The 13,739-nt window shown below is 43.1% G+C and overlaps 2 protein-coding genes across 3 annotated transcripts in view; one reads left to right on the top strand and one right to left on the bottom strand.

Moving 5' to 3' along the window:
• The window catches only part of LOC310837690 (uncharacterized protein), a 53,000-nt gene extending 43,402 nt beyond the window's left edge, over positions 1 to 9,598 (bottom strand). For both annotated transcript variants that reach the window (XM_083724674.1, XM_083724670.1), the window contains exon 1: positions 8,078 to 9,598. The gene's annotated coding sequence lies outside the window, so the exon portion shown is untranslated. The remainder of the gene's footprint in view (positions 1 to 8,077) is intronic.
• The window catches only part of LOC310837460 (uncharacterized protein), a 187,045-nt gene that overhangs the window by 144,647 nt on the left and 28,659 nt on the right, over positions 1 to 13,739 (top strand). The window lies entirely within an intron of this gene.

The following is a 13,739-nucleotide window of genomic DNA, read 5'->3' on the forward strand; positions in this document are numbered from 1 at the left end:
AATCAAAAGAGATTTGGAAACATGGACAAGATTGAAACTTTCCTTGTTGGGCCGAATAGCAGCTATAAAGATGAATGTATTGCCGAAAATGTTATTTTTGTTTCAGGCCCTACAGATCGTGGACAAGGTGGAATGTTTTGGAAAGTGGCAGAAGGATATTTCCAAGTTTGTTTGGCAGGGCAAAAAGCCCCGAATAAAGTTTATTTATTTATTTTTTTAATATAGTTTTTTATTAGGGGTTTTTACAGAATAAAGTACAAAGACAATAAACAACCTTACTTTTAACAGAGTTTCATAACTTCTTTGGACTTCCTCACATCTCCCGCTACCATTTTCATCATCATAGATTTTTTTTTCCCATGCAGTTTATCATCTAATTTGTAAATTTTATAACCACTTATTTAAATATAATCCTCTGCAAATTAATTTCTCTTAATCTCACTTTACCTCCCATTCCGATCCGATTTTGTGGTGGCCAATTATTTATGATCAAACATCCTACTTAACTTCCACCAAATCACAATATTTTTGTAAATAAGTCTTAAATTTCCTCCAATCTTCTTCAACCCTCTCTTCTCCCAGGTCTCGAATTCTGCCAGTCATCTCAGCCAGTTGCATATAGTCCATCAGCTGCATCTGCCATTCTTCCAGAGTGGGTAGATCTTGAGTTTTCCACTTCTTGGCGATAAGTATCCTTGCTGCTGCTGTTGCGTACAAAAAGAATGTTCGATCCTTCTTTGGCACCATCTGGCCGACAATGCCCAGGAGGAAGGCCTCTGGTTTCTTAAGGAAGGTATACTTAAATACCTTTTTCAGCTCATTATATATCATTTCCCAGAAGACCTTCACCCTGGGACAAGTCCACCAGAGGTGAAAGAATGTTCCTTCATTTTCCTTACATTTCCAACATTTATTGTCTGGCACATGGCATATTTTGGCAAGTTTAACTGGGGTCATGTACCACCTATATATCATTTTCATTACATTTTCCTTCAGAGCATTACATGCCGTGAAGTTCATCCCCGTGGTCCACAACCTTTCCCAATCCTCAAACATAATATTATGCCCAATATCCTGTGCCCACTTTATCATGGCCGACTTAACCATTTCATCTTGTGTATTCCATTTCAACAGCAAGTTATACATTCTTGAGAGTACTTTAGTCTTAGGTTCTAACAATTCTGTTTCCAACTTCGATTTCTCCACCTGGAATCCTAACTTTTTATCCTTTTTAAAAATTTCTTGAATCTGAGCGTAATGTAACCAGTCTCGCACTTTGTCTTTCATTTTTTCCAAACTCTGCAATTTCCAATTATTGCCCTCTTTCTCTATTATTTCCCAATATTTCGGCCACTTGGCCTCCATATTGGGTCTTTTTCGGGCCTTAGCCTCCAGAGGTGATAGCCATCTTGGAGTTTTATTTTCCAATAGGTCTTTGTATTTTGTCCAGACATTAAACACTGCTTTCCTGACAATATGGTTCTTAAAGGCCTTATTGATCTTAACTTTGTCATACCATAAGTATGCATGCCAACCAAATGCATTGTTAAAACCTTCTAAATCTAACACATCTGTGTCCTCTAGAAGTAGCCAGTCTTTTAGCCAGCAGAAAGCTGCGGCTTCATAGTACAACCTTAGGTCTGGCAGGGCAAAGCCCCCTCTTTCTTTCGCATCAGTTAATATCTTAAACTTAATTCTGGGCTTTTTGCCCTGCCAGACAAATTTAGAAATATCTCTCTGCCACTTCCTGAAACACTCCGTCTTGTCCACAATTTGCAATGTTTGAAACAAAAACAACATCTTAGGCAATACATTCATCTTAATAGCAGCAATTCGGCCTAACAAAGAAAGCTTCAATTTTGACCAACTGTCCAAGTCTCTCTTAATTTCAGACCAACATTTTTCATAATTGTCCTTAAATAGACTCAGATTTTTTGCTGTTATGTTTACCCCTAGGTACTTTACTTTTTTAACCACAGTTAGTTCTGTTTCTCTCTGAAACCGTTCTGACTCTGCATCTGTCAGGTTTTTTCCCAACACCTTAGTTTTCTGTTTATTTAGTTTGAAGCCCGCTACCCGACCAAAGTCCTGAATCAATTGTAACACTCTTTTTGTGCTAGATTCTGGCTCTTGCAATGTCAAAACAAGGTCATCTGCAAAAGCTTTAAGTTTATATTGTTTCGCTCCGATCTGAATCCCTTGCACCAACCGGTCCCCTCTAATCAAGTTCAAGAGCACCTCCAGGACAGAAATAAACAGCAAGGGGGAAATCGGGCAGCCCTGTCGTGTCCCTTTTTCAATCTTAAACTCTTCTGTAACCACATTGTTGACTATCAGTTTTGCCTTTTGTTCTGAGTAAATGGCGTCAATCCCATTTTCAAAACCCCGCCCCACTCCCATTTCTTTTAAATTCCCCTTCATAAATTTCCAAGAGATGTTATCGAAGGCCTTCTCCGCGTCTATAAAAATTAAAGCTGCTTTAGTATTAATATTTGTTTGCAAAAGTTCCAAAATGTCAATAATGTTCCTTGTATTAGCAAACAAGTGTCTTCCTGGGAGAAAGCCTGCCTGGTCTTTATGAATTATCTCATTTAAAACTCTTTTGAGTCTTCCTGCCAAAACGTCAGCAAATATTTTATAATCCACATTTAAAAGGGAAATGGGACGGTAGTTCTTAAGTTGTGTCTTTTCAGTTTCTGATTTTGGTATCAATGTGATAAAAGCTTCCTTCCACGATTCAGGCGCCTTCTTTCCCTCCATAATTTCATTGCTGACCTCCATCAGTGGTTGAATCAAAAAGTCACTTAATGTCTTATAATACTTGGAGGTCAAGCCATCTGGCCCTGGAGACTTGCCCAGCTTCATATTCTGAATGGCATGTTCTATCTCTAAACGTGTTATTTTACTATTCAGGAGTGATCTATTTTCTTGTGATAGTTTTTTAAGTCCATTTTTCTCCAAAAATTTTGCAATCTCTTCCTCATTTTGTGGCCCTTGAGTGTATAATTTCTTAAAATATTTCTGGAAACATTTTCTAATTTCCACCGGGTTCTGAATGTATCTTCCTTCTATTTCCAAATTTGTTACTATGTTCAACTTTTGTCTCTTCTTCAACTGCCAAGCCAGCAGTTTCCCACATTTGTTAGCCGATTCAAATGTTTTTTGTTTCATTAATTTAATCTTCCATTCTATTTCCTGATTTATCAGTTTGGAATATTGTGCCTGATGAAGTTTAATTTCTCTCAAGATCGGCTGTGACTTCGGATTTACTCTTAGTTTCTTCTCTAACTCTTTAATTTTCCCCAAAATCTTATCCTTTTTCTCATTTTGTAGTCTTTTCTTTATGGCGTTCTGTTGTATCAAGAACCCTCTCATCACAGCTTTGCTTGCGTCCCAGATTGTTCTTTTTTCCACAGCAGTGTTCAAATTTATCTCAAAGTAGTCCTTTATTGTTTTTTTGGCCTTCTTAATAATCTCCTGATCTCTAAACAAGTTGTCATTCATCTTCCATCTAAAGGAGCCGGTTGGTAATAATGTCATGTCCATTTTCAACGCATTATGATCGGAGCAGGTCTTTGGGCAGATTTCCACTTTCTTCACCTTAGGAGCCAGACCTCTAGAAATCCATATTTGGTCAATTCTTGTCCAAGTCAGTTGGGCTTCAGAGAAAAATGTTCCTTCTTTCCCCAAGGGGTTCTTTGTCCTCCATATATCAATCCAGTCCATGTTGTCTGTCATTTCAAAAAATGTCTTTGGTAGTCTGCCATCTTTAGTAACCTTTTGGCTTTGTGACCTATCCATATTCGTTGAAACGATCCCATTCATATCTCCCATCATGATGATGTTATCATAGTCCAGATAATCCAGCATAATCTCATGCAACTTCTTGTAGAATTCTGATTTCCCTTCATTTGGAGCGTAGATTCCTAATATCAAAATTTTCTCTCCTTGGTGCTGTATTTCAATTGCCAAAATTCTTCCATGTTCATCTTTAAATAGACATTTTGGTGAGAGGCTCTCCTTTGCATATATCACCACTCCTCTCTTCTTAACTGAATCCGAAGATATAAATTCTTGGCCTAACCTTTTATTTACCAATATTTTTCTGTGGAGCCTAATCACATGTGTTTCTTGTAGACAAGTGATGTCTAGTTGCTCCTTCTTTAATATGTGAAAGATTTTCTTCCTTTTTTCCGGGCTGTTACAGCCATTTATGTTCCAGCTTAAAAGTTGCAGAGACATCCTGGATAGATCTGTTTAGTTTCCTTGGGATGGTGTTTTGTTCTGTGAGTCTTCAGGGTTCTGAGGTACAGGTACCTGTGGTGGTTCAGGCCCTGAGGGTAGTTCAAGTCCTTTATGAAGGTCCTCTCCGTAGGCAGTCAAAAACTTATCCCTATCTTCCAAAGTTCTAATTTTAATCTTCTTCCCTCTAAAGGTAAAGGATAATCCTTGGGGAAAGTCCCACCTAAAGATGATTGAGTTGCTTCTCAACAGTTTTACTAAGTCCAAATATTCAGATCTAAGATCCAACAGCTGTTTAGGAATGTCCTTAAAAATCTCAATTCTTTGGTCCGAAATGTTCAGAGATCTTCCGTAGTGCAGGCCCAAAATCTTGTCCCTTTCCTCCTTTGATCTCAACGTAATCAAACAGTCTCTGGGCTTTTCTCTCTTTGTAAGTCTTCCAAGTCTGAAGGCTGACACAATTTTAAAGTCTTCCTCCTCTAGACCCCAGAACTTGGAGAATTCTTTGGTCAAAAACTCAGCTAGATTACCTTCTTCCACTTCTGGTATCGATCTTATCCTTAAGTTAATCTCCCTGTTCCGAAGTTCCAACATAGAGAGGTAGGTCTGGTGTTCCCCAACCTGCTTGCTGAGCGGCCTTACTTCTTTTTCCAACTCTCCCACTCTTTGGCTGGTCTCTTCGGCCAGTTTCTGATTTTCACCTGCAGCCTCCTTCAGTTGTCCGATTGCTTGTGCATTCTGTGCAACTTGCCCAGATAATTTGTTTAAAGTTTCTGTATTAAGGTCAATTTTCGCAGTTTGTTGATCAACTTTCCTGTCCAAAGATTCCAATTTCTCAAGAATTCTCTCTAGTACAGAACCAGATCCTCCTGAAGCCATCTCTTCTAGTTGTAATTCCTCAGTTTCTCCCTCCCCTGCCTGTGACAGGGAGGTAGCTTTTTCCTCCGAGGGCAGAGTAGGCACAGATGATCTACGCGTTTGTGAGGCTGCAGTTAAGGTTGTCAGAGTTGTTTGTCTAGTTCTTAATCCCTTTCTTTTTGCGCCACTCATTCCAAAGTTATCTAGCAGTCAAGGTCAAGCTGAGTTGTTCCCATGAGAAAGCTACGGCCCAGATGGTAACAGTCAAACAGAGGGCCGGGAAATAGAAAGTAAAACAATGTTTTTGTTATAAATCCTCAATCCTCTAGGGGGAGCATAAAATGTCCTAAGAAGAAGAGTCCATTCCAATCATACGAAATCTGAACCCATACTTAGGGATCTTCACAAAAGTAGTTTTAGCAGAGTTGGTTTTAGGTTTGCCACAATATTTCAAGTTGTGCTTACTGGAATTCCATAATGCAAGAACGTAACCATTCTGAACTCCCTCAGACTGTCTCAAAGTTTAAGTACAATGTATCCAAATTTGCAGTCTGACAGTTCTACTGCTCAGGCAGTTCTGACACCTGGGTTTCTTAAATAAAATTGTAATCCACAAAGAAGAGAATATATAAGTCCTGATCAAAGTCCAAAGTTCAGTTGCTTACAGTCTTTAAAGAGATTAAAAGTAATTTCTGCGGGTGCTCAATCTGAGCTGTCAAAAGTTCTCTCTATGCCTCCACTCCTCCTGCTCATTGCTTTAAAGGTCAATGGCTGCGGAAGACGGACTTCCTTTTCCTCGTCTCTCCGCTTTCAGCTTATTTTCAATATTTTTAGTCCCACAATTTAATAAAGTCCTCAGTTACTCACGGGTTGTTGCATTTTAGGATCTTGTGTTGCAGGAAGAAAGGTCGGCGCTCACCGGCAACGGCAGCGCGGCTTCGCTCCGCTGAATGCGCATAGACCCACAGCGCCGCTGCCCCCTCTGCGATCCGGAGCCCCTTACGGGGTTCCCTCAACGTTTCGGGGGTTGCTCCTGGCGCCCGCCGGGTCCCGAGACCGCAGGCTTCCGCTGCCTGCGGTTTTCCAGAATGGGTCTCCGCTTCGCCGTAGCGGACGACCCTTTTCCAGCGGAGCTTCCCTCTCCCAGTTAGGAAAGGGCAGCCATTACCGTTCGCGCCGCCTCCGGAAGTCCTTTGTGTTCCATGAAAAGTTTAAAATATTAACTGATGCGAAAGAAAGAGGGGGATTTGCCCTGCCAGACTTGAGGTTATATTATGAATCTGCAGCCTTCTGCTGGTTGAAAGATTGGATCTTACTGGAGAACACTGATGTCCTAGATCTGGAAGGGTTTGACAATGCTTTTGGGTGGCATGCATATTTGTGGTATGACAAGGTTAAAGTGCACAAATTGTTTAAAAACCACATTGTCAGAAGAGCAATTTTGATGGTCTGGACAAAATATAAAGACTTATTGGAGAGTAAGACTCCGAGGTGGCTCTCACCGGTGGAGGCCAAGGCACGTAAGAGACTTAACATGGAGGACTACTGGCCTAAATATTGGGAAATAATTGAAAAAATTGGAGACAATTGGAGGTTGCAGAGCTTGGAAAAACTAAAAAACAAGGTGCGAGATTGGTTGCACTATGCACAAATTCAGGAGGTTTTTAAAGTGGACAAGAAGGTTGGATTCCAGGTGGAAAAATCGAAACTAGAGACAGAACTGTTAGAGCCAAAAAATAAACTACTTTCGAGAATGTATAACTTGCTGCTTAAATGGAATACTCAGGATGAGACAGTCAAATCCGCCATGATAAAATGGGCGCAGGATTTGGGGCATAACATTATGTTTGAAGACTGGGAAAGGTTATGGAACACCGGAATGAAATTTACGGCATGTAGTGCCTTGAAGGAAAACATTATGAAAATGGTATACCGGTGGTACATGACCCCAGTGAAGCTTGCTAAGATATATCACCTGTCTGACAATAAATGTTGGAAATGTAAAGAGGCGGAAGGGACATTCTTTCACCTCTGGTGGACTTGCCCGAAAGTGAAGGCCTTTTGGGAGATGATTCATAATGAACTAAAAAAGGTACTTAGATTTACCTTACCTAAGAAACCGGAGGCCTTTCTTCTGGGCATGGTAGACCAGAGAGTGTTTAAGAAAGATAGAACTTTTTTTATGTATGCCACTACAGCAGCAAGGATCCTGATTGCAAAGCATTGGAAGACACAAGATCTACCCACGCTGGAGGAATGGCACACGCAGTTGATGGACTACATGGAACTGGCCGAAATGACTGGCAGAATCCGAGACTTGGGAGAAGAAACAATTGAGGAGGATTGGAAAAAATTTAAGGACTATTTGAAAAAACATTATAAGCTGTACGAATGTTAAAAAATGCACCCTCTAGGAAACTCTAGCTTCAGCAATTGTAAATTAATGAAATGGAAATTAAGGTACAAGAAGTCAGAGGTAGAATAATGAAATAACTTTATTGTGTCTAAACGAAAATGTATAAGATTAGGGTTATAACATCTTTGAAATTAGGTAACATGATAAAATGAAGGATACAATAAGTATTGAAACAAGTTAACAAATTGCTGATGTTCTGTATCACAGAGAATGCAGGGTTTGGAGGATGCGGGGAAGTCCACTAGACTTGCTGGAAAAAAAGAACATGGAAATTTGTAACTTTTTTATTTTATTTCTTATATCTGTCTTCTATTCTTTTTTTCTGTATTTCATAAACTTAATAAAAATATTATAAAAAAAAAATGAATGCTGCTGTTTGTGTGAACTCTGTGGAGAGGCCAGTTTGGCGAAATGATACTGGACCCAAGTAGTGAGTGAATTATGAGTAGAATACCATAATTCCTTAATATCCTACAGATCTGGAAGGGCTCTTTCTATGTTCCTACATGCTGAAAGGAAACACACAAAGATACAGTCTCACAGAAAAGTGGAAGTACAGACCTCTCAATTTCTCCAGGACACGCCTCCGCGATTTTATTTTTCAATGCAGCTGATGTCAGACTGGTGTATCAGACTCTGTCCTAACTGGAATAAACAAAACAGAAGTGTTATTGATGGCCTATGTGATTGTTAAAAATATTCAAAAATATTCATCTTTAGAAGCAGAGCTAACAAAGTATCTAGTGGCCCATTAAAGGCTAATAAAGATAAGATGGGCTTTGGTTTTTGGGGGCACCAGTCCGATGATGTAGACAAGAAAGCTCAAAATTCCAGGATTCCTACAAACTATAATCCCACCAATTTACCGTGTTTCAGTTTGTAGGATTGACAAGTTGACAAACGATAAAAAAATTCCTTCCAGTGGCTCCTTAGAAATCAACTAAGTTTGTTATTGGTATGAGCTTTTGTGTGCTACTGGAAGCATTTTTTAAATTTTGTTTCAACTATGGCAGCCCAACACGGCTACCTACCTGTATCTAGAATTTGACAGACCTTACTTGTAAAACAAGTGGTACCTTGGTTTGCAAACAGTCTGGTTTGCATATGTTTTGGATTACAAACACTTCAAACGCGAAAGTGCGTGTTCAGGTTTGCAAATTTTTTTGGGATTACAACCATTTTATTTTATTTTTGGAATACAAATAAAAACTTTCGAGATGGACAAGACGACCCTCTTGCTAGCTCAATTTGTGCTTAAGCAGGTAACTGTATAGCAAGAACAACAGAACAGGAATAATAAGGAAGACAACTTCTTAGGATAAAGGAACTCAGTGGTCCCACAGTTACTCTGGAGAACTTCCTAAAGGTCCCTGTAAGGTAGTCCAGGTAGAGAAGAAAACCCAGGTAAGGGTGGAAATGAAAGAGAAGGGAGAAGGAGGAGAAGAGGACATAGGAGGATTCTGGACATTTGGGTGGGGGAGTCCCAACCCCCAGGACAATCCTTGTTTCTCTGAATCTGTTGGTCTCCCTCTCCACAAGGAGTAAAAAGGCCGCAGGAAGAGAAGAGAGGAAAGAGGAAACAGGAGACAAAGGAGGAGAAAGGGAAGAAGAAAGGAAGATCCCTTCCGAAATGGCGTTCCTGACTTTTCTCTTCTGCCCTCCCTTGAGCTCTCATGCAGCTGACCTCCCCAGGGGGTTGCTCTGCCCACCAGGTCTGCCCTCTTGAAATCTGGACCTCCTGCCAGCACAGAGGTGGGCCAGGACCACCCACGCGGGACCCCCCCTCCTGCAAGAAACTCGAAGCCTGAGCGAGGGGGAAAGTTTCCAGTAACTTAAGGGAGGGGGTTCCTCCCAGGATCTTCTTGCCTTTTCTCTCCAGTGGCTGGACTTGGGAGAAAGAAGCATCCTGGAAAGAACTGGGTGGGGAAATGGGACCCCCCGTTTTCAAGGATTCCCCCCTGTCCCTCTCTCCAAGGCAGATTTCTTGCCAGGAAGGGAAAAGCCAAGGCCGCCCCTCCCGGGATTCCCCCGCCAGCGCCCAAGATGGAGACATCTCTTCCAAAAGGCCCCGGGTCTCTCTCTCTCCCCTCCCCCGCAGGGTTCCCCTGCCAAGGATGCTTCCATTGATCCCCCAGCCCCCAAGCTTCCTATGCCCTCCTCCCTCCGTCCCTGAGACTCCCCTGCGCCCAGAAACCCCCCTTGGCTCCGCTCACCCCTCGCCCCCAAATGCGCCTGGCGCGGATGCTTCCAAGGAGAAGGCGCCAAGGAAACCCGGCAGGGGGCTCCTCCGTAGAAAGGACCCCTGCACCCCCGCCCTTGTGCATGTCCCATAGTGTTATTATGGGGGGGGGGGTGATCTCTTGTGGGGGAGGGACTCCAAAGGAGATGGATTCACGCAAGTCCTGCAGGTCTTGGGTCCCCACTTCGCAGCGGGATTGCATGGATCCAGACCCTCCTGACGGGCCCCAGTAAAGGCGCTTTTGGGGAAGGTGGGGAGATATGGTGGGGTCTTTGTCCTTTCCCCCCCTCCCCTGCCCATTTCACCCCCCCTTCCCCATCCCTGCATCTTTACCCCTTTGTCCTCTCTTCTGCCCATCTGCCTCCCTTGCTCGCTCTTCCGATGTCTTTCCTGCAACAGATAGAGCAGGGCGGGAGGAGTTAGTCCAGCGACGCCCCCCCCCTTCTAAAGCCCCTCCCATGCTCCTTTTTCCCGCTGCCAGGAAAATTCCGGCGCATAGAGCTATGGGACAGAGCAGCCCCTGCCGGTGCTCGGATGGGAAAATGCACTGAGGATTTCCCCGGAAGTTGCATGGCAAGCCTCTCTATCTCTCTCCTCTCTATGATACAGGGGGTGCTGTTCTTCCATGTCCAGTTTTTCCTATACTGGAGGCTCTGGGATTCTGCATCTCAGCCCGCAAGGCCCCTTTTCTGCGGTTAGACAAAGCCTGCAGGGCGGTTCTTTGGCCACTGCTTCCCTGCCTCTGGTCTAGAGAGAGCAGCAAACTCTGCACATGCCCAGAGTATATTGTATGAACTCCCGCCACGCTTTTACAGTACCGGTTTCAGTTTGCCTAGTCACACATTAGAGTTTCCAGAATTGCAGGGGGTTGGACTAGATGACCCTTGGAGGTAACCTTGCAACTCTGCATCTCTATGATTAACCACCAGTCAATAATGCAGAGCGGCAAACTCTGCACATGCCCAGAGAATACTGTATGAACTCCCACCGCACCGTTTTCACTTTTAGTTTGCCACTAAACGAACCACCAGTCAATAATGCAGGGCTCTTTTGCCCCACATGGATCACGATCCCGCAACACTGAAAGGAGGGGCCTCATGCTGTGCCCACTGAGCTCTCCCACCTTTCGCCCCTAAGGGACCGGGGCCCCTAGGAGTTGGCCCCTCTGGATGCACCTTTCCCAGCACGGGAGCCTAGCCGAGCGTTGCCACGTCCAGAATCTGGTGGGATCCCATGGCGGGATCCGGATCCCTCCTTGGGTTAAGGGGAGAGAGAGAGAAAAGGCCCCGGAAAAGGCCCCTCTCTCCATCACCCCACTTCTCTTTCCGCTTGTCTTGGGAGGCCTCTGGGGTGGCAAGTCCTTTGGGTGAAGGGGAGGCTCTGGGGCGGCTGGGAGATGAATTGGAGGATCCCCTGGGTGGGTGGGTGGAAAGGAAACCATGGGACCCAAGGCCTTTGAGGTCCCTGCAACCCCCTGCCCAACCCCCACGAACCCGGGGGGGGGGGGAGAGCTCTTTGGGGGACTCAGAAATGGGTGTCTCTTGAGAAGGGGGGAGGACTCCAAGTGGGGAAAGAGGGTGGGCCCCTGTATTTGGCAGATGCTTTCTTTGTGACCCCTGCATTGCTGAAGGGTTGGACTAGATGACCCTGGGGGTCTCTTCGAGCTCCACCGTTTTATGGTTCTGGTGGGTAGAGGACAAATTGAATAAGTATCAACAGAAAACATTTAAAAACGGGGCTTCTTCTGTGACCTGAACTGTGGGTTCTCACATATGTTAATGTCCAAAATTCAGCATTCGATTGACGTTGGAGAGAGACCAAGTTGAGAAATGAGACCAAGGGTAGATATTGATATTGCAATGTATTAGATAAAATGTAAAGAAATATAAAATAATAAGTGTACATTCATTTGTAAAAAAGGAATATACAACAGAATAGACAGGATGTTCAAAGTGTTGGTATATATATATATATATATATATATGAATATGATTTTGGAATTGTTTTTTGTCCTTGTGTTCCCCCCCTTTAAGTATATAAACTTTGTATATGTGCTGAAAATTACAGTATAATAAGTCTTGTGATGTAATATAATGGAAAATAAGAACTTTAATAAATACATAAAACTGGAAGTTCCAAAAAAAAGACGTTTATTATTATAATAAATAAATAAAACTTATGTTCGGGGGGGGGGTTATTCTTATCATTATTATTGGGCAAAATATTCCTGCATTGCAGGGGGTTGGACTTGATGACCTTTGGGGGGTCCCTTCCAACTCTGCAGTTCTATGATTAACCACCAGTCAATAATGTGGGGGACTCACCCGCTTACTGCCCCCTATTAAATTAAAATACAGTGTGCACATCTCACTGTATACAAACTACCTAAATCTATACAATTTACCACAGTTTATCTTGTAGTGAGTGAATATCGTCTCAGGCAGAAGCTGAACAAACAAAAAGGAGAGTTTTATGAACAAAAAGAAGCTTTTGAAAGAAAGTGGGTCAGGAAATGTGTTCTCCTGGGTAGAAGTCAACTTATATACTTAAACTTTAAGATGTCTCAGGCTTAAACACAGGATTACAATCACAGCTTGTCTTAAACTCTTCACTAAAAAAAGTTGTTATACTGCATTTTCTGTTACTTAGTTATGACAGGTGGTTCAGTTAAATACAGCACAGCTTCCTTCCCCAATCAATACCCTGGTTCATGAGCAAGGGGCACTTTTCCTCAGCCCCCCCCTCTCTCTAACAACTGCTGAGGTAATTCCAAAATGGCGTAACAGACCCAGGGGACCCCTCCCCCCCCTTGTGACTGGCTTGGGTGTCCTCTCTCCCTGGAAGAACTGCCCCCTCCTGACTGGAAGAAGACCCAGAAGAGCCTGAATCCCCCAGGATCTGCTTCTCCTGCCTCAAGAGTCAGCCCTCCCCCAGACCCACAACCAGGTCTCCCTCTCTAGGCTGGGAGGGTCTTTCCTCTCTCAGGGAGGGTGTTCAACTCAAACCAGAACCAGTTCTCCCTCAGGCAAATCCTATCCTCCTCCCCAACTCCCACCTCAAAACTATCCCTCTTCATCTTCTCTCATATCAAACACTATCTAACTCTCTCCCTCAGTAACGGCTCCTTTTATTTTCCCTCCAAAAGTGCTGTTGTCCAATCAGAGAGAGGTTCCATCCCTCTGGTGGAATTTCAGGGGGACTGAATGACCAGACTCTGGTCCAGCTCTGCTGTCCGTCACACTTCTGCCTGACAACAACCAGCACAGATCAGCTGTTGGAAATTTCTGACCCTGATCACAACCACCAGACCTACTAAAGGTCAATACTTTGTAAGGAAAACTTCAGGAACCTGGAATCTCCATGTATCTACATCACCTTTGCTTTCACGATATGGCAGTTCTAAGAGCAGAGGTGGGGAAAGCAGGAGTTTGCCTGTGAGAGGGAGAGTTTTGGGCTCCTTGTGAAAGGGGATTCCAGGAACCAGGAACAACTTCAGACAAGGCCTTTCCTAGGATGGAAAGAGAGTGAGGGAAATCTGACACTCCCTTATTCCTTTTGAAATAGTTTATTCCAGGCTTTAAGATACGGGGTAAGAATTTCCTTCCAAACTACCCCTCAATGGCCCATGGCCAGGGGAAGGAATAACACCTCAAAGAAAAACACAGTCAAGAGATAGGAAAATTCAACAAAATATTGGGAAATATTGGAACAAGAAGGGGATAAATTGAAATTGCAGAGTTTCAAGAAATTAAAAGATAAAATGCGAGATTGGCTCCATTATTATCAAATAATGGAGGCCTACAAATTGGACAGGAAAATTGGCTTCCAGGTGGAAAAATCAAAATTGGAAACAGAACTGTTAGAACCCAATGCTAAAATATTATCAAGAATGTATAACTTGCTGTTGAAATGGAATACCCAGGATGAAATGGTTAAATCAGCTATGATCAAGTGGGCTCAAGATTTTGGTCATAACATTATGTT

The sequence above is a fragment of the Podarcis gaigeae genome (genome assembly GCF_964106915.1).
Source record: "Podarcis gaigeae genome assembly, chromosome: 2".
Classification (NCBI taxonomy): Eukaryota; Metazoa; Chordata; class Lepidosauria; order Squamata; family Lacertidae; genus Podarcis; species Podarcis gaigeae.